The sequence below is a fragment of the Bos mutus genome, chromosome 5, assembly GCF_027580195.1.
Source record: "Bos mutus isolate GX-2022 chromosome 5, NWIPB_WYAK_1.1, whole genome shotgun sequence".
NCBI lineage: Eukaryota > Metazoa > Chordata > Mammalia > Artiodactyla > Bovidae > Bos > Bos mutus.
Genome location: NC_091621.1, coordinates 115,562,470 through 115,584,452, shown reverse-complemented (window position 1 = coordinate 115,584,452; position 21,983 = coordinate 115,562,470). Strand labels below are relative to the sequence as shown.

General features: G+C 47.2%; 1 protein-coding gene across 2 annotated transcripts in view; it reads left to right on the top strand.

Annotated features, from left to right (window-relative positions):
* The window catches only part of ANO2 (anoctamin 2), a 337,501-nt gene that overhangs the window by 234,626 nt on the left and 80,892 nt on the right, over nucleotides 1-21,983 (top strand). The gene's annotated exons all lie outside the window — the stretch shown is intronic.

Genomic DNA, 21,983 nt, shown 5'->3' with positions numbered 1-21,983 from the left:
GCACCTCCTGTGTCGCCTGCATTGGCAGTTGGGTTCTTTATCACTGAACCACCAAGAAAGCCCTTTGATACATTACCTATTTAAAAATTAAATTCATAACAACTTTCCTGAAATCCAAATATGATACTATGTAGAACTTCAAAACTGTAGGGAAGTAATCTTGGCATGACCTGTTCTAAGACACCAGTGTTGGCTCTTTCTGATCATCATCTCTCTGCCTGCCCTCCCCACACTGTCTTTTAACTCATTCATTTCTCAGCTCCTGCCCAAGGTGGACATTCTTCCTTAGTGTCAGGTCTCTTGACAGAGATTTTCCATGTTCTGGGTCTCTGCTGCTTTCTCTGCTTCCTTATTCCTGCAAACATGCGTGCAAGTGTGGGCTGCAGACGTGTGCAAGTGCACGCGCGCGCACACACACACACACACACACACGGAATACTACACAGCCATAAAAAAGAACAAAATAATGCCATTTGCAGCAACATTGATGCAACTTAGATTATCTTACTAAGTGAAGTAAGTTGGAAAGAAAAAGACAAATACTGTATGATATCACTTACATGTGGAATCTAACATATGGCACAAATGAGCCTACCTATGAGACAGAAATAGACTCACAGACGTAGAGGACAGACTTGTGATTGTGAAGGTGGACGGAGTGGGGGAGGGATGGCTGGGAGTTTGGGGCTAACAGATGTAAACTGCTACACGGATGAATGCATAAATGGTCCTCCTGAATAGCACAGGGGACATATATGCAATCCTTGGAATAAATCATAAGGGAAAGAATATTTTAAAAGAATGTATATATATGTACACCCGAGTCCTTTTGCTGTACAGCAGAGATTGGCACAATATTATAAATCAACCACACTTCAATAAACAATTTAAAAAGCAGACTCCCTTACTCCAGGTAGCTGACATCAGGGGTTCTCCACACCAAGCACAAACCTGACCTGAAAGAAAGCATTCAACTTAAGGAAATATGGATTCAGAAGAGTTAATTCTTTAACCCAAGGCCTCTGCTTTTCATTTTTTTTTCTTTTGTTAGCAAAATGTTTTATTTTTAATAAGGAAATATGGATTCAGAAGAGTTAATTCTTCAACCCAAGGCCTCTGCTTTTCATTTTTTTTTCTTTTGTTAGCAAAATGTTTTATTTTTAATTAATTAAATTGGAGGATAATCACTGTAAAATGTTGTGTTGGCTTCTGCCATACATCTGGAGTGATCAGAGGGCAGAATACAGAATGTTCCAGGCCTCGGTTATCATCCACTCGGGGCATGAACAGCCCCCTCCACACAGGGAACTGACAGCATCTCCTGCCTTGTCAGGGAAACACAGTTAAAGGGCTTGGCTTTGGCTTCGGCGCCAGCATCTTAAAGTTGACGTATTTGTACACATCCTTGGACTGGAGGATGGTGAGCCTGGTCACAGGTTAAGCTCTTGCTCTGCTAATGGCCTTCGGTTCTTGACCACCTTGGCAAAGCCATGGAGAACTTGACACAGGAGGAATCTGGGCATGGCTCGAAGAGTTCATGAACTTAGAGGGCGAGGTAGAACTTAGGGTGAGAGAGTGGAGAGAACCTGTAGGGACCATCCCTCCCAGCCCCCAGCTGGAAGAGACAGCCAGTGTGATGTGTGTAGAAGCAGCTTGTCACACAGCAGGCACCAGAGACGCGGGAGTTTCTGAGGTTGGAGAGGGTGATGGGTAATGTTTTCCAGGCTCACTGGTGTGTTCTGGTTGGGCTGTCCAACATGTGGCCACGAGAGCTTGAGAAAGGCACAACCCAACTGGTGATTCTCCTTGAGCACAGAGGTTTCCAGGACGTGGGCTTTGGCACAACATGACCAGAGTAAAGGAGATGGCTGTCTGTGTCTCCCTGCTTTCGAGTATTCTTGGTGTCACTTACACTCTGTCATTTTTCCCTTCAAGGGGTTATTTGGGGAAAATTGTATACATCCCGGGGTTGAATTTCCAAACAAATGCAAGCTGCAGCCGCCCCAGAGCTGCCGATGGGCACGTCCCGAGGGTGGCCTTTGAAAAATGTGTTCCCTTGTGCTCAGCTCCATCTACCCCTCTGCCTTCACACACACACACATGTGCACATATACACGCACAAATACACACATGCATGCATGCATACATATACACATACGCATAACACACACATATGCACACATACACCCCCCACACGCATACACACAAAAACATATGTACATATATATACACACATACATGCATATACTCACACACACACAATACACACACACCCATATATACACACATAAACACACACATGCACACATACACACACGCACGCACATACACACATACACACATATACACATACACACATATACATACATACATTCATGCACACACATATGCACACACATACATACATACATGCACACACACACTTCCTATGCAGAAGTGATCCACAGGCCTTCTCTTTCTAGAGCGAATCCTTTTGAGGGTGAAGACTATTGTGATGATGTTTTGTCTGTAAAGTCAGCTAATAAAATATATCACAAGCAGACTTGAGGACATCTCTGAGAGGCAGGCCTGTGTGGCACACACCTTTGGAATCTCCAGGGACACCTGCCTGGGACTGGCAGATGCTCACGGATGACAATGACTTCGAGAAGTCCCCACATTCCTCGAATTTCTCCAGTGAAGTGTGGAAAGTGATCCTTTGTGCAGGAAAGAAAGGTGGAAAATTGTTTTCTCTCATCTCTTGACTTTTTTGCAGTGATCCACCTTCCCTGGAAGTGAACCCAGGCCTTCCAAGATCCCCTTTCTGAGGACAGGTGTGGTTCTGAGAGGGCAGGTGTCAGCCATGCAGGCCAGTCATCTCCCCAGAGATGGCAAGTTCAATGAGGGTGTGGGAGAAGAAAACGTTAGTTGGTCAGTCATGTCTGACTCTCTGTGACCCCATGGACTGTAACCCACCACGGTCCTCTGTTCATGGGATTCTCCAGGCAAGAATACTGAAGTGGGCTGCCATTTCCTTCTCCAGGGGATCTTCCCAACCCAGAGACTGAACCAGCCTCTCCTGCATTGGCAGGCAGATTCTTTACTGCTGAACCACCAGGGAAGCCCCTGAACTTGTCATAGCATGAGCTTTATACTTGTTATTACCTCCTGACATCTGTGGGTGGCCAGAGGGCACAGTATTTCTCACTGTCCCACAGGTGAGAAGACATAGTCTTAGGTCAAGGGACTTGTCTAAGGTCTTTTGGCTACAATGGACTCTGAGGATGTGGTGGAATCCAGACCTCCCAAACACCACATGTGATCGTGTGGCTCCATGCTCCCCCACCTCTTCTGATTTTCCTATTTGGATATCTTCTTAGGAAGGAACAGGAGACTTGTAAAATTTTATGTGACCTCACAGTTTAAAGAGAATCTGTTTATGGGGCTGTAATAACTACATATCCACGGACACAACAGCTTACTGTCTTTGAAAAATCAGCAAGTCCAGTTCACATGAGACACTTCGTGCATTACTCTGTACTTCCTCCAGGAAGTAGAAGATTAGTTAGATACAACCCCTGCCCTCAGGGAGTTCCGCTTTTCTCGTGTACAACAAGACACATAGATAATCAAAAGTATAAAGCAATGAGGACATGCCCACAGCACAAACCAAGCGCTGAGAGCGTGTGAAGGAACTCTGTCTGACTCCTAGTTGCTGCCTTCAATAAAACATAATCAGTGCTTCCAAAAATTGCAACCCTGGCACCATGGCAATTGCTGCTTGCCTTTACACAATTCTGAAAGTTGACTGCTAGATTTAAGGATATCTGTGTCATCTCTTCAGGAATGAGGAGTTCTGATTACGTCTGTTTAATAGACCGCACTAGGTGAAGAAAGGCTCCACCGGAGGAGGTACCACTTGTTGTTCAGTTGCTCAGTCGTGTCCAACTCTTTGAGACCTCATGGACTGTAGCATGCCAGGCTCCTCTGTTCATGGGGTTCTCCAGGCAAGAATACTGGAGTGGGTAGCCATTCCCTTCTCCAGGGGATCTTCCTGGATCAGGGATTGATCCCATGTTCCCTGCACTGGCAAAGGGACTCTTAACCACTGGAACACCAGGGCAGTCCCAAGGTTAATTCACCACCACCAAAGAGTCTTCATTTGAAAATGTACCAGTGGCCAGCTTTGTTGGGGAACTGGAAACTCTGTCGGGGGGGTGGGGTAACAAGGAGATAGATGTACAAATGAAAATCGTCTTACTTTCCAAAGTAAGACTTGATAGTGAGGAACTTAATTTTTTTTTCCTTCTGGCTCATGGATGTTCACACAGTAGGGCTGGAGCTACTTCCAAGGTGCATCCTTAACACAAGCCAGTGATGACCACGAGCCTGTGACTCTGGGGCAACCCTGGGGTAACTGCCTGATGTGTTCTTCCCCAGACTCAAGAAGGAGGAAGAAAAGGGCACAGCAGGGAGATGAACAGATCAACCATGTCCCAAAATAGAGGAAATAGTAGAATGAACCTTTATCCTTTCTTACCCTGTTTCTTTCTTTTTAAAATATATATAGTTTTAATGTGGACCATTTTTTGTCTTTAATGAATTTGTTACCATATTGCTTCCATTTTATGTTTGGGGAGGGGACTGGAAACTTTGTGGAGGGTAAAAAAGAAGGTCAATTCAGTTCAGTTGCTCAGTCATGTCTCTTTGTGACCCCGTGGACTGCAGCATGCCAGGCTCCCCTGTCCATCATCAACTCCTGGAGCTTGCTCAAATTCGCATCCATTGAGTCGTTGATGCCATCCAACCATCTCATCCTCTGTCATCTCCTTCTCTTCCCACCTTCAATCTTTCCCAGCATCAGGGTCTTTTCAAATGAGTCAGTTCTTCACAGCAGGTGGCCAAAGTATTGGAGTTTCAGCTTCAACATCAATCCTTCCAGTGAATATTCAGGACTGATTTCCTTTAGGATGGATCATTTGATCTCCTTGCAGTCAAAGGGACTCTCAAGAGTCTTCTCCAACACCACAGTTTGAAAGCAGACAGGAGAATTTGAAGCTCTCTTCTCTTTTGTCTTTCCTCCTTTTCTCCCGGGTCTTCCCAGGTGATGCTAGTAATAAAGAACCAGACTGTCACTGTAGGAGAAATAAGTGATGTGGGTTCAGTCCCTGGGTTGGGAAGATCCCCTGGAGAAGGAAATGGCAACCCACTCCAGCATTCTTGCCTGGAGAATCCCATGGACAGAGGAGCCTGATGGGCTATGGTCCATGGGTTCATAAAGAGTCAGACACTACTGAAGTGACTTAGTACACACGTGCACACACATGCCTTTTCTCCCATAAGAATTGATTAACTACATAGTAGATAAGGATGGAGGGAGAAGGAAATGGCAACCCACTCCAGTATTCTTGCCTAGAGAATCCTGTGGACAGAGGAGCCTGGTGGGCTGCCATCCATGGGGTCCCACAGAGTCAGACACAACTGAAGAGACTTAGCAGCAGCAGCAGCAACAGATAAAGATGGAGGGGCCATGACGACAGAGGAGGGGAGAATGGTCTCTTGGTGTCCGTTGGGCATTTGGTGCCCTGGCACCTTTTTTTCGGGTTGCCTGTTTTCAGGGAAGTAGATTTCCCTTCCCCTTGGGAGCCTCAGTCCTCACTGTTCTGTCTCACTGTCAGAAGCAATCAACACGTAATTCCTCATCCTTAAATTCTGATCTGGTTCGTGTGGGGTCCCATGGTGCCCAGGCTGCTCTCTGCCAGGGGATCTGGGGACCCATGAATGCTAGTGAGACCCAGGGGAGCACAGATTCTTGTGCTCAGCTGTGCGTTTTCTTCACTAGGCAGAAGGGTTCCCCGTGCATGTTCTGGAAGCCAACTCAAGCCCCTCCTGGGGATCATGCATTCGGGATGACTTGAGCTCATTGGAAAAAACCATCCCCTAGCTGGCAGCAGGAGATGGTTGGCCCCCGGGGTGCAAAGCAGAGGGCCTGGTTGGAGCCGCTGAGGCTGCAGATTCTCAGGCAGTGACTTCCCAGCACTTCAGTGAGTCAGGGCTTGGAGTCCACGGGCGTGATGTGTGTTGACTCCCTGGGGGATGGCAGGCAGGGATGTGGGGCAGCCGCAGAGTGGGAAGGGGTTCCCCTGGGTGGACATTCCGCCATGTCATCCTAGGCCCTAAGTGCTGTGTTACCCTTGGCTTTTAGCTCCCTGCTCCAGGTGGGGAGAGGCAGGGCCCAGTCTCTCTTTTGGGGGCAGTGAATAGAATCCTTTCTGAGCCTGGGGATGCTCATAATTGGGTTGGTCCTGCCTGTCTGTCTCTTTTTTTTCCAGAGAGAGAACTATGAGAAGGATAGAAAGAGAAATTTTACAAGTAAATCCTCCCAAAGCCGGATGGAGTATAGAAAGCAAGGAAGGCTGTTGTGTGGAGAGCCCTGCAGAAGAGTGTGGAGGGGGGATGAGGCAAGAGGAACCAGGAAGACGGGCTCTCATACTAAACCAGTAGGCATTTAAGGCTCTGAGCCCGGAGCTGGGATGGGAGTCCAGTGTATGCTGCAAATCCAGTGGCTTGCAGACCAAACCTGTCACTTCTGGGATGTCTCCTGGTCCCTTTACCCTCTGTGTTTGGTGGAGATGTGCAGATGTGCAGGGAGAGAACGGAGGCGAAGGTTTGTGGAAGAAGAGAATCACTGAGATGCAAGGGGATAGATTGTTGAGTAGCTTAAAGTCAGGTCATCGCTTGCTGGCAGAAGGAAAAAATGCCTTTCTGTGGGCAGGAGTCCTGGGTTGGGATCCTAGCTCAGGTAAGGGGGTCAAGCAACTTTTCTCAAACTGCCCTGGAACTGCGTTGTTAGCTACCAAAGAAGCTCAGTGACCATTGAGTTTGTGAATGCTGGACTAGATAGAGGTCCTGCATTATTTACCAGAGCCTCTGGTGTATGTGTGTGTGAAGGTGTTAGTCATTCAGTTATGTCCAACTTCCTGTAGACTGTAGCCCACCAGGCTCCTCAGTCATTTTGTTCTCCAGGCAAGAATACTGGAGTGGGTTGCTGTTCCTTTCTCCAGGGGATCTGTGTGTTGGCAGTTATTAACACATTTCTTAAAAGAGAGAGCTGTCTGTGTGGAACATCTATGAGTACCTGGAAAATCCAATTTTCTGAAGACACAGTATAGGGTATTTGGGAAAGCTGAAAAGAACTTTCGATTGGAATTATTTGGATTTAGATTAAAATACCAATTCAGCCATTTATTAGGGCACTCTGGCCAAGAAACTAAGCTTCTTGGGTCTTGATTTCCTTGGGCTTAAAATATCCCTAATAATTCTTATCTGATAAAGTTATTGGAAGCAATAAGTGAGATCAGATGCATAAAGAATCCTGAAAAGTGCCTGTAGCTTAGTAAGCACACAGTAAAAGATAGATGGATGGATGAATGGATGAAGGAGTGGATGGATAAGGGGATGGATGGATGAGGGAGTGAATGGATAAGGTAATAGATATATAGATGGGTGAATAGATGGATGGATTGTGGATGCGTGAGGAGGCAGATAGAGCAACAAGTTTTGAACCACTACCTCAGCTAGGTAGAGTCATTGATCTGGGGCACATCCAGACCACCAAGCATGATTGTGTGTGTGTGTGTGTGTGTACATGCATGCACACACTTGTACACAAGCGCTCATGTGTGTATTTTCCTGAGTCTTTTCTGAAGACATCACAGTTGGGAGCTTCTCCACCAGGCTCCCACAGGATCTTCCGCATGGTCCCATCCCAGCAGCTGCTCCACTGCACCATGACTGCTTACCCTTTCATCTCTGCCTGGGCACTGAGGGTCCTGGAGCATGAATGTCACAGCACAGTCCCTGGAACAGAGGTGATGTTTATAAAGTCACTGCCGCAGGGCCCCTTCTCAGTTTTCTGGTAGGCGGGGCCACTGCATCAGTGGCATCTGAAACGCTATCCTAACCCTTCTTGAGGGTCAAAACTCAACCCTTAGAACTCTGCGCTGATGAGGAAGCTGGAGGGGCTGAGGGCAGTTCTGTGTGTGGAGAGGGGGAAGGATGAGCTCTGAGAGGTGCGGCAGGGCAGGGGTTCTGCTCTGGGCCTTGGGCCCTGGGTCCCTCCCTTCCTCGCCAGGTGGCATGGGGGGTGGTTACACGCGGCAGCTCCTAGGGGCCTGAGCTAGGTTCATGAGGCCCAGACCCGCCCTCCCAGGCTGGTGCCTGCATGCACTGAGCATGCTCAGTAGCGCTCCCTGGGCCCAGCCTCATCCCAAGCCCCAAGAGGGTGATGGCGACCCTGGAGGAAGCCAGCAGAGACTACCTGCACTTCCAACCACAGAGCAGTCGTCCTCCTCCAAGTCCTCCCCTTTTTGGATTTTTCTTCCTCTCTTTGGCCCTACATCCCTTTCTCTGCCGCAGCCTGGTGAACCCAGCTGAAGCTGAGCGTGGGCATGCCCAGGATGGCCGCTGTCACTGTCCTGTGTCTCTGGCCAGGATGTCCTTAGCCTGGAAGGACAGAGCCAATTCCCAGCCACAGAGAGCCCTGGACCTAAAGAAAAGGCCTGCGTGGCTGGAGCTGATCTCCCTTCACCTACCGCATGTGTGGGCAGTGTGACACGTTTCATGGATTATTTCACTTAATAATTTTAGAACACGTTAGTGAATCATGTGTGTTATCATGGGCTTTCGTGGTGACTCAGAATGGCCACTCACTCCAGTATTCTTGCCTGGAGAATCCCATGGACAGAGGAGCCTGGAGGGTTACAGTCCATAGGGGTTGCGAAGAGTTGGACACCACTGAGTGGCTATCACTTTCACTTCATGTGTTATCATGACCCTGGCTGTGTCTCTAGGAAGAGCCAGGGCCGGCTTTGAAGATGGCTCTTTTGAAGGATAGTAGAGGCCACCTCCCTTGATCTGGGGACCCCAGGCTTGAGGAAGAACCAGGAACTGCTTCTGCATGTCTGACCCAGTTTTCCTTGCTGGGCTCCCTTTCCATTGGTCCTGGCCCTTCTTGTTAATGAAGAGGAAGAACCACAAACCCCTCTTCTCTATTAGTTAACAAAACCTGAAACCAAACCAAAAAACAAACATTGCCTGCTGGCTGCGTGCAGTATCGCCAGACACCCCGAGGGGAGTTAATGACAGCGTCTTCTTGCCAGTTTACTGTTGTTACAAGTCCCTGCAAATACGTTTCTCGTGCAGTCCCAGTGAAAAATAAACAGTTTCAGATGTGTATCATCTAACCGCCTACCCATGGTATAACAGTGACCATGGGCTACACCAGAACTGACTGATGGTGTTACAGAACCACGGACAAAGCATCCTTACTCTTCTGACCAAAACACATGGATGTTGTTGAGATTCATTATTTATTCATCTGCAAGTGGAATCTTGCAAAGGGCATACTGATTTCTAAATGGAACTTACCAATACATTTCCCAAGTCTATTTTTGCACATCTCTGCTTTTGAGTGGAGGGCAGTGAGCATCTCCTAATAGATACCCTTTAAAGGATGGTATTCTCATTCATGGGCTGCCCTGGTGGCTCAGATGGTAAAGAATCTGTCTGCAATGCAGGAAACCCAGGTTCAGTCCCTGAGTCAGGAAGATCCCTTGGAGAAGGGAATGGATACCCACTTCAGTATTCTTGCCTGGAGAATGCCATGGACAGAGATGCCTGGCAGGCTACAGTGCATAGGGTTGCATTGAGTCGAACACGACTGAGGCCAACAGTTCATGGGGTTGCAAAGAATCAGACATGATTGAGCAACTAACACTTTCACTTTCACTACTTCTCACCCTTATCCATCCACAATTCATCCAACCAGCCATCCAGCCATCTTTTCCCTGTGCTTACTAAATTACAAGCACTTTTTAGGATTCTTTATGTGGGGACTTTTAAAGTCCAATAAATTCACAATATGAGATATAGCTGCATAAATTAAGTAAGATACTGAGATGCTGTCTAGGCTTCTGTGGCGTGTCAAACAATTGGCTTGATAATTGGAGTGTCTTGGCCGCTGGTCCCAAGCATGGCCAGTGAGCAGGCAGTCCTCCCACCCTTAGTTCTTGCCTCCTGACTCCTTGAGCCGAAGGTTCTCCGTGGTCTCGGGTGTGACTGGTGTGGCTCTGGCCCTACAGCCAGCTTGCAGATTGGTGGGGGTTGGGGGTGGGCATGGGTGGGAACCAGCAATGCCGCTGACAATACAAATTCCATGTCAACACTCTGCATGAGGGAATTGTCTCCAAGCTTGTTTCCACTCTGTGAGCGCCTTTCAGAGAATCTGTTCACAGAGGGACAAACCACAGGAATATGGGCCCTGGAGCAAATGCAGCAAGGCAGGGAGCCAGTCTCCACGAACAGGACTTCCCTAATTGGGCTTAACTGCAGTGTTGCCCATGAAGCATTTTGAAAAACAGATTCTGTCACCCCCAAGGTTCTGACGTAGTAGATCTGGGGTTGGGCCAAGGTATGTTGAGAAACTTATTTTGAGAAGTCCCCTAAATGATGCTGATGATTAGCCAACTGAGAGTTGGTGACATTTCCCAGGGCATCCCGTTCTAAAACCTCCCCTTGCACTGTGGCAGCCTGTCTTCTCTGCAGTCTGAGCCTCTGCTGGGAGCTGGGCCATCAGCTCTCTTCTACCCGTCCTCCAGGACTCAGGTCATGCTTCTTCCCCAAGACCCCTGCCTAATCTTTAAATAGAAATTACTGGCACATCTCCCGATATCATTTTTTGCACATCTCTGCTTTTGAGTGGAGGACAGTGAGCCTGTCTTAATAGGTACTCTGTAAGGATGGTACCCTCATTCAACCAGCCATCCTCTCACCCATCCATCCCTTCATCCAGCACAGTGAGGTATAGCTGCCTCCTTAGAGCATCATCATGGTCCAGAGGGAATGGATGCAGACAGGGATGCAGGGCGAGGATATTTTTCCATATCTATTTGTTGTTGTTCAGTCACTAAGTCAGTCCCCACTCTTTGCGACCCCAGGCTTCTGTGTCCTTCACTATCTCCCAGAGTTGGATCAGATTCATATCCATTGGGTCACTGATACTATCTAACCATCTCATCCTCTGTCACCCCCTTCTCCTTTTGCCTTCAGTCTTTCCCAACATCAGGGTCTTTGCCAATGAGTCAACTCTGCCTCAGGTGACCAAAGTATTTGATATTCAGCTTCAGGATCAGTCCTTCCAATGCATATTCAGTATTTATTTCCTTTAGGATTGACTGTTTTGATCTCCTTGCAGTCCAAGGGACTCTCAAGAGTCTTCTCTAGCACCACAATTTGAAAATATCTGGGGAAAAAAATAGGGGTTACAAAACCTTATTGTGCCTGAAGCGAGCAGGAATAAGGGGGGATTTCACGAACAACTTTAAGATTGTAAACAAATATTCTACAGATATGTTTTCCATTCTGTGGGCTAGGATGTAAGGAAAAGGCCCCAAGCTGAAGCTGGAGGCTTTTTGGTTAAATTGAGAAGTAATGTGTGACCTGAAAGGACAAGACACGCTAGAAGGAGCTAAGTGAGCGCAGGGTCTCCATCACAAGGTCTTCACAGCGAGTCCAGGATAGTGATCGCGTCCTTGCCTAGAGCAGGGGGTAGGTGGGAACACAGCTAGGTGTCACTTAGGCTGGGTCTTCTCCCTGGGTTGTTTTCCTTACAAAAAAAAACTGTCCTTATCAGCACATGCTCATGGGATATGCACTTGACTGTTTTTTTTATTGGAGTATAGTTGAATTACACTGTTGTGTTAATTGCTGCTGCACAGCAGAGTGACTCAGTTATGCATATGTACATATTCTTTTTCTTATTCTTTCCATTATGGTTTATCACAGTGCATTGCATACATTTTTCTGTGCTATACAGTAAGACCTTGTTTATCCTTCCTATATATACCAGTTTGCATCTGCTAATACCAAACTCCCAATCCATCCCGCTCCCATCTTCCTCCTCCTTGGCAACCGCCGGTCTATTTTCTGTGTCCCTTATTCTGCTTATGTTTCATAGGTAGGTTCATTTGTGTCGTAGTTTAGATTACACATAGAAGCAGTATCGTGTGATATTTGTCTTTCTCTGCCTGACTTACTTAGTATCATCATCTCTAGGTGCATTCATATTGTTGCAAATGGCGTTAGTTCACTTTTTTAATGGCTGAGTAATATTCCATCAAGTATATGTACCACATCTGTTTTAATCCATTCATCTGTGGATGGACGTTTAGGTTGTCTCCATGTCTTGGCTATTGTGAATAGGACATACACTTGACTATTATTCTTAAACTGTTGAAAAGTTACCAAGAAGTCTCTTTATTTTCCCCTTAGGTTTTGGCATCATAGCCTGACGCAGGGAGACAAAATTGTACTGTGGGCTCCTCCTGTGTGACGTTAGATTCGACCCACCAGAGGCTAAATGCTCAATCCCAATCTTCTGTGCGCTGGGCATTTCAAAGATGAGCTAGGCTGTTGTTTCCAAACTGATCCTTACCCACCAAGCCCCACCTGCAAGTGCGCTCCCAGAGCCAGGCCGATCTTAGTGCTGGAGTCCAGCGGGGAGCCAGACACAGAGGGTACCCGCCCTCACAAAGCTTCTATTTTCCTAAAGGAGGCAGAGAGGAGATAAATAAACACATGAGATAACTTCAGATAGTCATAGTTTTGATAGAGAATAATAAGGGTCAGAGGATGGGCTGGAGCCTTAGGAAAGGCCTCATTGGAGGGATGATGCTAGAACTGAGAACAGAAGGGTGAGCAGAGGACCCGCGTGGGTAAAGAGACAGAAGAGGAGAAATCTCATTCAGGTCTTGAGCTGGTGATGTTCAGTGAACAAGAAGGAAGCCAGTGTGGCTGGAATGGAGTACAAAGGGATTGAACGCTTAGCAATAAAGCTCAAGAGGGGCCAGAGTCCAGATCACATCAATCCTTGGAGGCCCCACTCAACATTGGATTTAGATGTATTCTGACCGCCGAGTCTGTGGTCATTGTGTGATGTTGTAGATAAGGTTATAGATTAAGGATTCATGTGTATAGTAATCATGGGGGGCCGTGGTGGCTTCAGCCCAGCTTCCTCCTTTTACAGGCAAGGAGGTCTGGACAGGGATGATGACATGGCTGCCCTGGGCTCTCATACGTTGATAGGGGCAACCCACCTGAGCCCCGTTTTCCACCTCCACAATCTAGAAGGGGGGCCCCTTTAGAGAGCGAGTGGGGAGGGGCTGTCTGTGGGCCGACTCCAGGCAGGACACAGGGTAGGGTAATTGGAATTGGGGTCAGGGAGGGAGAGATGCTCAGCCCAGACCTGGAACCCAGGGAGGCCAAGGCCGCTGGGGAATAGAGGTAGTGAAACAGCAGCCGTCTGGGGGCAGAGGTGCAGAGTTAGCAGGCTGGACCTCAGGAGGGGAGGAAGGGAGCCAGAGTCTGTATTTCTGAGTCTGCTGAAGTCACCAAGCAGCGGGAGGAACAGAGAATGCTTTCCATCTGAGCCACAAATCACACTATGTTCTGCCCTGGACTTTGCCCATACCTGTTTCCTTGGGTGCCGTGCCATGCCACTGCTTCCAGCCCTTTGTCAGGATTGCTGTCCTAGACTGACACCCTTCCCCAAAGTCTGTCTCTATCTCTAGAGGGCTCTGGGGGTCAGTTACAGGCAAGCCCACAGGGCTGAGGGCTAGGACCTGGAGGTTCAGTCCAGGAGGCTGTGTGTGCTTGGGCTGGGGGGACCAATACCATGCCCGGGCCCAATGTCATGGTGATAGGAGCTGCGGGGTGACCAATGTCAGTGAAGGGAGGGGTGTGCAGTCAAATGCTGGCCTTACTTTTATGGTCAGGCCGTGAAGACTTCCTGGAGGAGGAGCTATCTTGGGAGAGAAAACCAGGGAGAGAGAGATGGTGAAGTTGGTGGGATCACTGCTTCTGGAGTAGATGCTGTTTGTGAGGGGTCTTGAAGACTCAGCAGCAGAGAGAGCATTGAACAGCTGTGTCAGGGCAGAGTGGGGCCAGGTCACGTAGAACATCTGTGTGACCTCAGAACTGGAAGACTGGCCCCCAGATCTCTACTGTAGGAAGCAGCGCCCGCACTGAATTTGGGATTTCCTTGTCATTTGATAAGGAAACCTCACCTAATGTGTCCTGATAAGGGCCAGGGTCTGGTGGTTGAAACAATAATGATGATAGTGATGTTAGGCTACAAGTGTTGGGTTCCAGCTCTGTGTGAGGCAGAGTTCCATATGCACGTTCCCATATGTGACCTCATTTCATCTTCACGGCAGCAATCTTGTGTGAAGGGCACTCACCTTAATCTCTTTTTTAGAGATGAGGAAGTTGAGGTGCAGAGAAGGTGGTTCTATGCCTGAGGTCCTATGGTCTTCTCTCTTTTCATCCTGGAAAACACTTGTCATTCTTTAGTCACAAGTGAAATGTCTCTTCATCTTTGATGCCTTCCTTCTCCCCCAAGGCAGGCAGTTGCTCTCTCCTCTGTGTTCCCATGACATGTGTCATATCATCTCATAATATGTGTTGTCTTTCTCAGTTTCTTTTAGTGGTTGGAGCATCCCCTAAGACCCCATGGACTGCAGCATGCCAGGCTCCCCTGTCCTTCACTGTCTCCCAGAGTTTGCTCAAACTCATGTCTATTGAGTGGGTGATGCTGTCCAACCATCTCACCCTAAGAGCAAAGAATGTGCCTTCTCCATATCTGCAGTGCCCAGTGCCAGAACAATGCTGGATACACATTTGATGTTCAGTGAAAGCTTCCTGCATAGAAATAGGATTAGTAACAACTCACAGTTATACAGAACTTAGAATTTTCCCAATATTGTCACATGCATGATGTACTCATTGAGGTGCAGTAGGGCAGGTCTACCAGTTGTCCGATTGAAGATGAGGCTATGAGGTCAGAGAGATGTTAGACAATATTCTTAAGGTTGCTCAGCTAATAAAGAGGTAGAGACAGGGATGAAGCCTAGGTCTTGCATTTCCAAATGCTTCACTATTCCCTCTCCTTAACACTGTCCCCTTGACTCAAGTATTTTCAGCAACAGAGGCTCAGTATGTGAACATTCTGATGGAAACCAAAGCCAATCTATTCACAGACCTCCGGTGGTTAGCTGGAGCAGGTGAGGCAGGTGATGATGATGGTGCTTGACTTCCTGCCCTTTTGTTGTTATTGATCAGTTACTCAGTTGTGTCTGACTTTGCGACCCCATGGACTGCAGCACGCCAGGCTCCCCTGTCTTCCACCATCTCCCAGAGTTTGCTCAAACGCATGTCCATTGAGTCGGTGATGCCATTCAACCATCTCATACTCTGTTGCCCCCTTCTTCTCCTGCCTTCAATCTTTCCCAGCATCAGCATCTTTTCCAATGAGTTGGCTCTTTGCATCAGGAGGCCAAAGTATTGGAGCTTCAGCTTCAGCATCAGTCCTTCCAGTGAATATTCAGGGTTGATTTCCTGCCCCTTTAGAAGTCTTCAAAGAAAGAGGACCACAGCTGGCTTCCTTTGAAGCCAAAATCCAGTTCTGTTCCAGGCATGATGCTTCCTGAGCAGTAGGCAAATATCATCTTTATTCTCCTTTACTGAATTCAAAGCAGTCTGTATTGGTTTAACATTGGCATAACTGAGTGTGTCTTTTCTCAATCCATACTTGAAGTAAATCTAAAACATTATAAACACCTGAATTAGAAACTTCAAGGAATCTACAGATACTATCCCCTCAAGGAGGCAGACTATAACTGTTTACCCCTCAAATGTGGGCTGCATGTAGTGACTTCCTTCCAAAGAGTAAAGGAGGGGAAAGAGTTACTGGACAGCTGGGAAACCCGACAAGCATCATGAGTGACAGGTCATATTATCGCTTGTCCCTTTGCTGTGATGAAATGAACATGATGTCAGATTGGTGCAAAACTAATTGCAGTTTCAGACTATGAATTTTAAGACATTATAACTAGGCTCAAGCACATCTTTATTAATCAAAGTAGGAACCATTTCAATCAACACATTTTTGCCAACGAGAAAGAAGTTTATTTATTCCTGTAGTGTAAAAATCCATGCTTCGGGATTAGATGGATTCTCGGAAAGCATTTTCTGCCTCCTGCTGGTTGTAGAAGCATTTTCCCTGCAAAAAGTTGTCGAGATACTTGAAGAAGTGGTAGTTGGTTGGCAAGAGGTCAGGTGAATGTGACGGTTGAAGCCCAATTCATTCAACTTTTGAAGCAAAGCATTTGTTGTTGTGCGATGTGCATTCGAGCGTTGTCATGGAGAAGAATTGGGCCCTTTCTGTCGACCAAGGCCAGCTGCAGGCATTGTAGTTTTCATGCATCTCATCAATTTGCTGAGCATACTTCTCAGATGTAATGGTTTCGCTGGGACTCAGAAAGCTGTAGTGGATCAGACTGGCAGCAGACCACCACACAGTCACCGTGACTTTGCACTTTTGGCTTTACCTCTGTGGTCTTCCTCCTCCAAACCCATAGCTTCAACCTAATTCTGAAAAAACTTCAGAGAAGCCTGTACTGAGCAATGTTGTACAAAATCCTTGACTACTTACTCCTCAAAACTGACCAGGTCATCAGCAACAAGAAAAGTCTGACACATCATCATAGTTTAGAGGAGCCTAAGAAGACATGGTGGCTAAAAATAACGTGGCATCTTACATGGGACTCTGGAGCAGAAAAGGAATACTAGGTGAAAACTAAGAAAATCCACATACAATGTGAGCTTTAGTTAATAATAAGGTACAGGGACTTCCCTGGTAGTCCAGAGGCTAAGGCTTTAAGCTTCCACAGCAGGGGTCATGGGTTTATTCCCTGGTCTGGCAACTATGATCCTGCATGCCGCTCAACGTGGCCAAAAAAAAAAAAAATAATAATAAGGTACAATATTGGTTCATTGCTTGCAAAAAATGTACCCATACTAACATAATAAAGAAACTGGGTGCAGAATTGTGTGTGTATATATATATATACACATATATATACACACACACATGCACACTCACACATTGTACTATCTTTGAAGCTTTTCATAAATCTAAAGCTATTCTAAATTTTTAAAAAAGTTTATTTAAAGAAAAGAAAGTAGAGGAAGGAATTCTCATATGTTCCTGGTGAAAATGCAAAAATAGCACAGCCATTTTGTAAAACAGTCTGGCAGTTGCTTATAAACCAAAGATACACGCAACCCATGACTCAGCAATTCCACTACTTGGTATTAACCTAAAGCCTATGCGGACACCAAAGCCAGTGTGCAAATACTTCCAACAGCTTTATTCGTTAATTACCAACAACTGGAAGCAGTCCAGACATCTCTCAGCCAGTGATGGTTCCGTGAGATGTGGCAGGTCCATACAGTGAAATATTACTCAGCAATAAGAAAACGGAGTTCTGGGAATGTAGCGGAAGTGAATCCCAAATGCAGTGCATTGAGTGAGACAAGTCAGACTGGAAAGGAGCCATGCTATGGGAATTTACTTTTATGACATTTTGGAAAAGGCAACCCTGAAGGGACAGAGAATAGGTCTTGCCAGGAGCTGGAGACTGGGGGAGGTGATGGACCACAATGGATGGGGCAGTATTGAGGGGATGATGGTTCTGTTTTTGATTGTGGTCATGGTTACATGTGATACATACGTATTTATCAAAATTCACAAAATTGCATGCTAATAAGGTGCATTTTATTACATGATAATCATGCATTAATTTAAATAAATACAAACTCAGGGATGATTGACCACTTTTCAAGGTTGCCATCCCAAGATTTGAATAGGAGTCTCACCTACTGCGTTTGCAGTGCCTGCATTTCCTGCTGTTCAGTCTGCCAAAAGGACACTGCTGTGGTTTGCTGTGGATGTCACCATGCTACTTCCTGTTTGGAGACTTGGAAGCGAAAGCCATAGTTTAGGGACAAGGACACAAGCATAGACAATGGCTAGGCTCCTGGCTTAACAGTGGTGAATTAGCTGAGTCCTTCTTGTCCACCCGCTTCTGATACAGTCATGACACAGACTTGACCTTACTTTTGGTGTGAGGCTTTGTGTGGCTTTTTGTTGGGGCTTCCCTGGTGGCTCAGATGGTAAAGAATCCACCTGCAATGCGGGAGACCTGAGTTCAATCCCTGGGTGGGGAAGATCCCCTGGAAAAGGGAATGGCTACCCACTCCCAATATTCTTGCCTGGAAAATCCATAGACAGAGGAGCCTGGCAGGCTACAGTCCATGGGCTGCAAAGAGTCAGACACAACTCAGAGAGTAACACTTAGAGCTGACAGAGCGCTTTCCCAGGCGTTCAGCTGTGTGATCTGTGCATGACCTCTGCCACTTCAGTGGGATGTGTGTCATCTCCGTGTTAAAAAGAGGGAGACTCTGAGAGCTCGTGCTTACCTGTGTGTGCATGTGCATTGGCTTGGCCCCTCCATGGGTTGGCTACTTAATATAAAATACATGGTATAATAATCTGGCACAATAGATGTTACCGTTTATGCATTTTACAGATAAGGAATATAATTACTTTACAAATGAGGAAACAGAAGTTCTGGGAATTTCCCAAGGCCACTTGACTCGTATCAGAGCCAAGAGTTGAACTCAGAAGTTCAAGTTCCAAGTCCTTCTATGATCCCATGAGCTGGTTGTGTGACTTTTACATGGAGTGTAGTTAACTGGATGGTGTTTTGCCGTGAATATTCACATCTTTTCTGTGTCAGTGAATGGAGATTGTAATTAGCATCCACCCAGGTGGTGCTAGTGGTGAAGAATCCACCTGTCTACTCAGGAGATGCAAGAGATGGGGGTTCAATCCCTGGATAAGAAGATCCCCTGGAAGAGAGCATGGAAACCCACTCCAGTATTGGTGCCTGGAGAATCCCATGGACAGAGGAGCCTAGCAGGCTATTGTCCATGGGGTCCCAAAGAGTCGGACATGACTTTAGTGACTTAGCATGCATAGAGGCTGGTCTGAATGCACCTCATCCCTGGCCTTAAGAAGGTGGATAACACTTGGCAGGAACCTTGGCCAAAACCCTCTCTGCCCCCTGGCCCCGCCCTTGGGTTTGCTAGTCATCCTCTACGATTATACTTATTTTTAGAGCCTTTTTCATCTGGGGCTGTGTTTCCTACTTCTCTGCTTGCACTTCCTTTTCTCCCATTTATTCTAAAACTGTCCATCTTGTCCCTGAGGACCATTCTGAGCCCAGTCTCATCCTCACTGACTGCTTCCTTGCCCCTTCCCCTGATTTCTTGGACCACGCACAGGTCTTTCTATCTCTCCTTGCCCTGCTCCCTACTCAGGGAGCCCCACTGGGGAGGAACTGGAGACACAGAACCTGTAACTGGAGCTTCCCCTTCCCTGCTCATCGCTGGCATTTCTGAGCACACCTGGCTTGCTGATTCTCAAGGCAGAACCTCTCATCCCCAGGCAAGAAGGCAGGAAAAGAGTCAGAGAATCATCCAGACTGTAATCATAATGAGAGAGGCCTCCAGATGAGCCCCACATAACCCTAGACTTCTTTTCATAATCCCCACAGAGTTATCATCTACCCACCCCTCGTCAGTTTTCTAATCAGAATCTTAAAGTAAGATACCACTGTGCTCAATCGTGTCCTACTCTTCTTGATCCCATGGACTTTAGCCCACCAGGCTCCTCTGTCCATGGGATTCTCCAGGCAAGAATACTGGAGTGCATTGCCATTTTTTTCTGTAGGATATCTTCCTGAACCAGGGGCTGAACCTGAGTCTCTTGCTTCTCCTGCATTGGCAGGCAGATTCTTTACCATTAGAGCCACCTGGGAAGCCAAGATACCACTAGTGTGATTGAAATTAAGAATGAGTACTGGGGACTTCCCTGGTGGTCCAGTGGTTAAGAATTCACCTTGCAATGCAAGGGATGCAGGTTTTATCCCTGGTCAGGGAACTAAGATCCCACCTGCAAAACAGCTAAGCGTGTGTGCCCGCAAGTACTGAGACTGTGTACTGCAACTAGAGAATCCATGTGCTGCAATGAAAAATCCTACCTGACATAGCAAAGATCCTGTGGGCTGCAACTAAGACCCGACACAGCCAAATAAATAAATAAATATTAAAAAGAAAACAAATAAAAAAAGAATGAGTACTGAAGGCAGAGAGAAAGAAATACTAGTCCCTTTTGATGTCTGGCCTCATTTAGAGGACTTGCTTCAGTCCTAACAGAAATAGGTTTTTATAGTCCCACCTGTGCAGGATGGTCATGACCTGCAGTGACCTTGTTCTCACTGTGTGATGGAAAGTCTGCTGGGCTCAGAGTCTGGAGACCTGATCCTATCGGAGCCTATGAGAAACCGAGCATCCCTTGTTGACGTCATGGGTACATGAGAGCGTTGGTCACTGAATGACTCCAGCCTTAAAGCTCTTTTTAAAAAAATTGGGATATAATTGCTTTACACTGTTGTGTTATTTTCTGCTGTAGACTGAAGTGAATCAGCTATAAGATCCCCTAGAGAAGGGCATGGCTACCCATTCCAGTGTTTCTTGCCTTGAGAATTCCATGGACAGAGGAGCCTGGTGGGCTATAGTCCATGGGGTCTTGAAGAGTTGGGCACAACTGAATGACTAACATTTCACTTTATACATTTATCCCCTCCCTCTCGGACCTCCCTCCCACCCCTCTAGGTCATTACAGACCACCGAGCTGTTAATGCTTATTTCCAGCCCGTTGTAGTCACCTCAGCCCTATGCTTAGCTCCAGACATGTCTTGAGAAAGATATACCATTCCTTTCCTCAAATCCCACCCAGGCTCACTCCCAGGATAACCCACATTCCTGAACTGGCACGGGATTCCTCCCATATCACTCCCATCCCATTAAACAGGGAGCCCCCTGGGGACAGTGACTATATCCACTGTCCTCTGTCTCCCCACTGTGCATGGCCACAAAGTCTGCACACAGTTGGCTCACAGAGGCTTTTAGGAAGATTTTCAGGCCAAGAAGGCCCTTCACTTACAGTGGTGATGGTGGTTTCGTCGCTCAGTCATGTCTGACTCTTTGCGACCCTATGGACTATAGCCCGCCAGGCTCCTCTGTGGGATTCTCCAGGCAAGAATACTGGAGTGGGTTGTCATTTCCTCCTCTAGGGGATCTTCTGACACAGGGATCGAATCTGAGTCTCCTGCATTGCAGGCAGATTCTTTACTGCTGAGCCACTGGGGAAGCCTACAGTACAAGCTTTCAAAGCCTAGATGGCACTGTTGCTAGAGTCAGATCAGGTGTGTTCTGAAATCTGGTGAGGAGGGAGAGAGAAGCAGAAAGGGGCCTGGAATGCTGGCTTGCTGAGTTAGACAGGCTGCAGAAATGCAGGAGCCCTACCTCGCCAGCGTGGAGGGCTTTGCCGTTTCCACTGCATCCTCCCCAGCATGGGTTTAGCTGGCCTTCGAGGCAACCTTGTAGTTGGCAGGGCACTATATCCATTCTAATTGTAAAGAATGGCAGCTCAAAGAAATCCAGTTGTTCAGTCGTTCAGTCATGTCTGACTCTTCATGACTTCATGGACTGCAGCACGCCAGGCTTCCCTGTCCATCATCATCTCCCAGGGTTTGCTCAAACTCACGTCCATCAAGTCGACGATGCCATCCAACCGTCTCATCCTCTGTCGTCCCCTTCTCCTCCCGCCTTCAGTCTTTCCCAGCATCAGGATCTTTTCCAATGAGTCAGCTCTTCCCATAAGGTGGTCAAAGTATTGGAGCTTCAGCATCAGTCCTTCCAATGAATATTCAGGGTTGACTTCCTTTAGGATTGACTTCTCTGATCTCCTTGCAGTCCAAGGGGCCCTGAAGAGTCTTCTCCAACACCACAGTTCAAAAGCATCAAATCCAGTGCCCAGGCTAAAATTATGTGGCAGTTAATTGGCAGAGGTCTTTACCCCTCGTACCTGGTGGGCTTCACCCTACCAGGTGAGGGATCTAAGCGGGCAGGGAAGGCAGATGTGGTCAGGGATATGGAGGTCCCAAGAGAGCAGGGGGTGAACTGGATGGAGTCTGGTT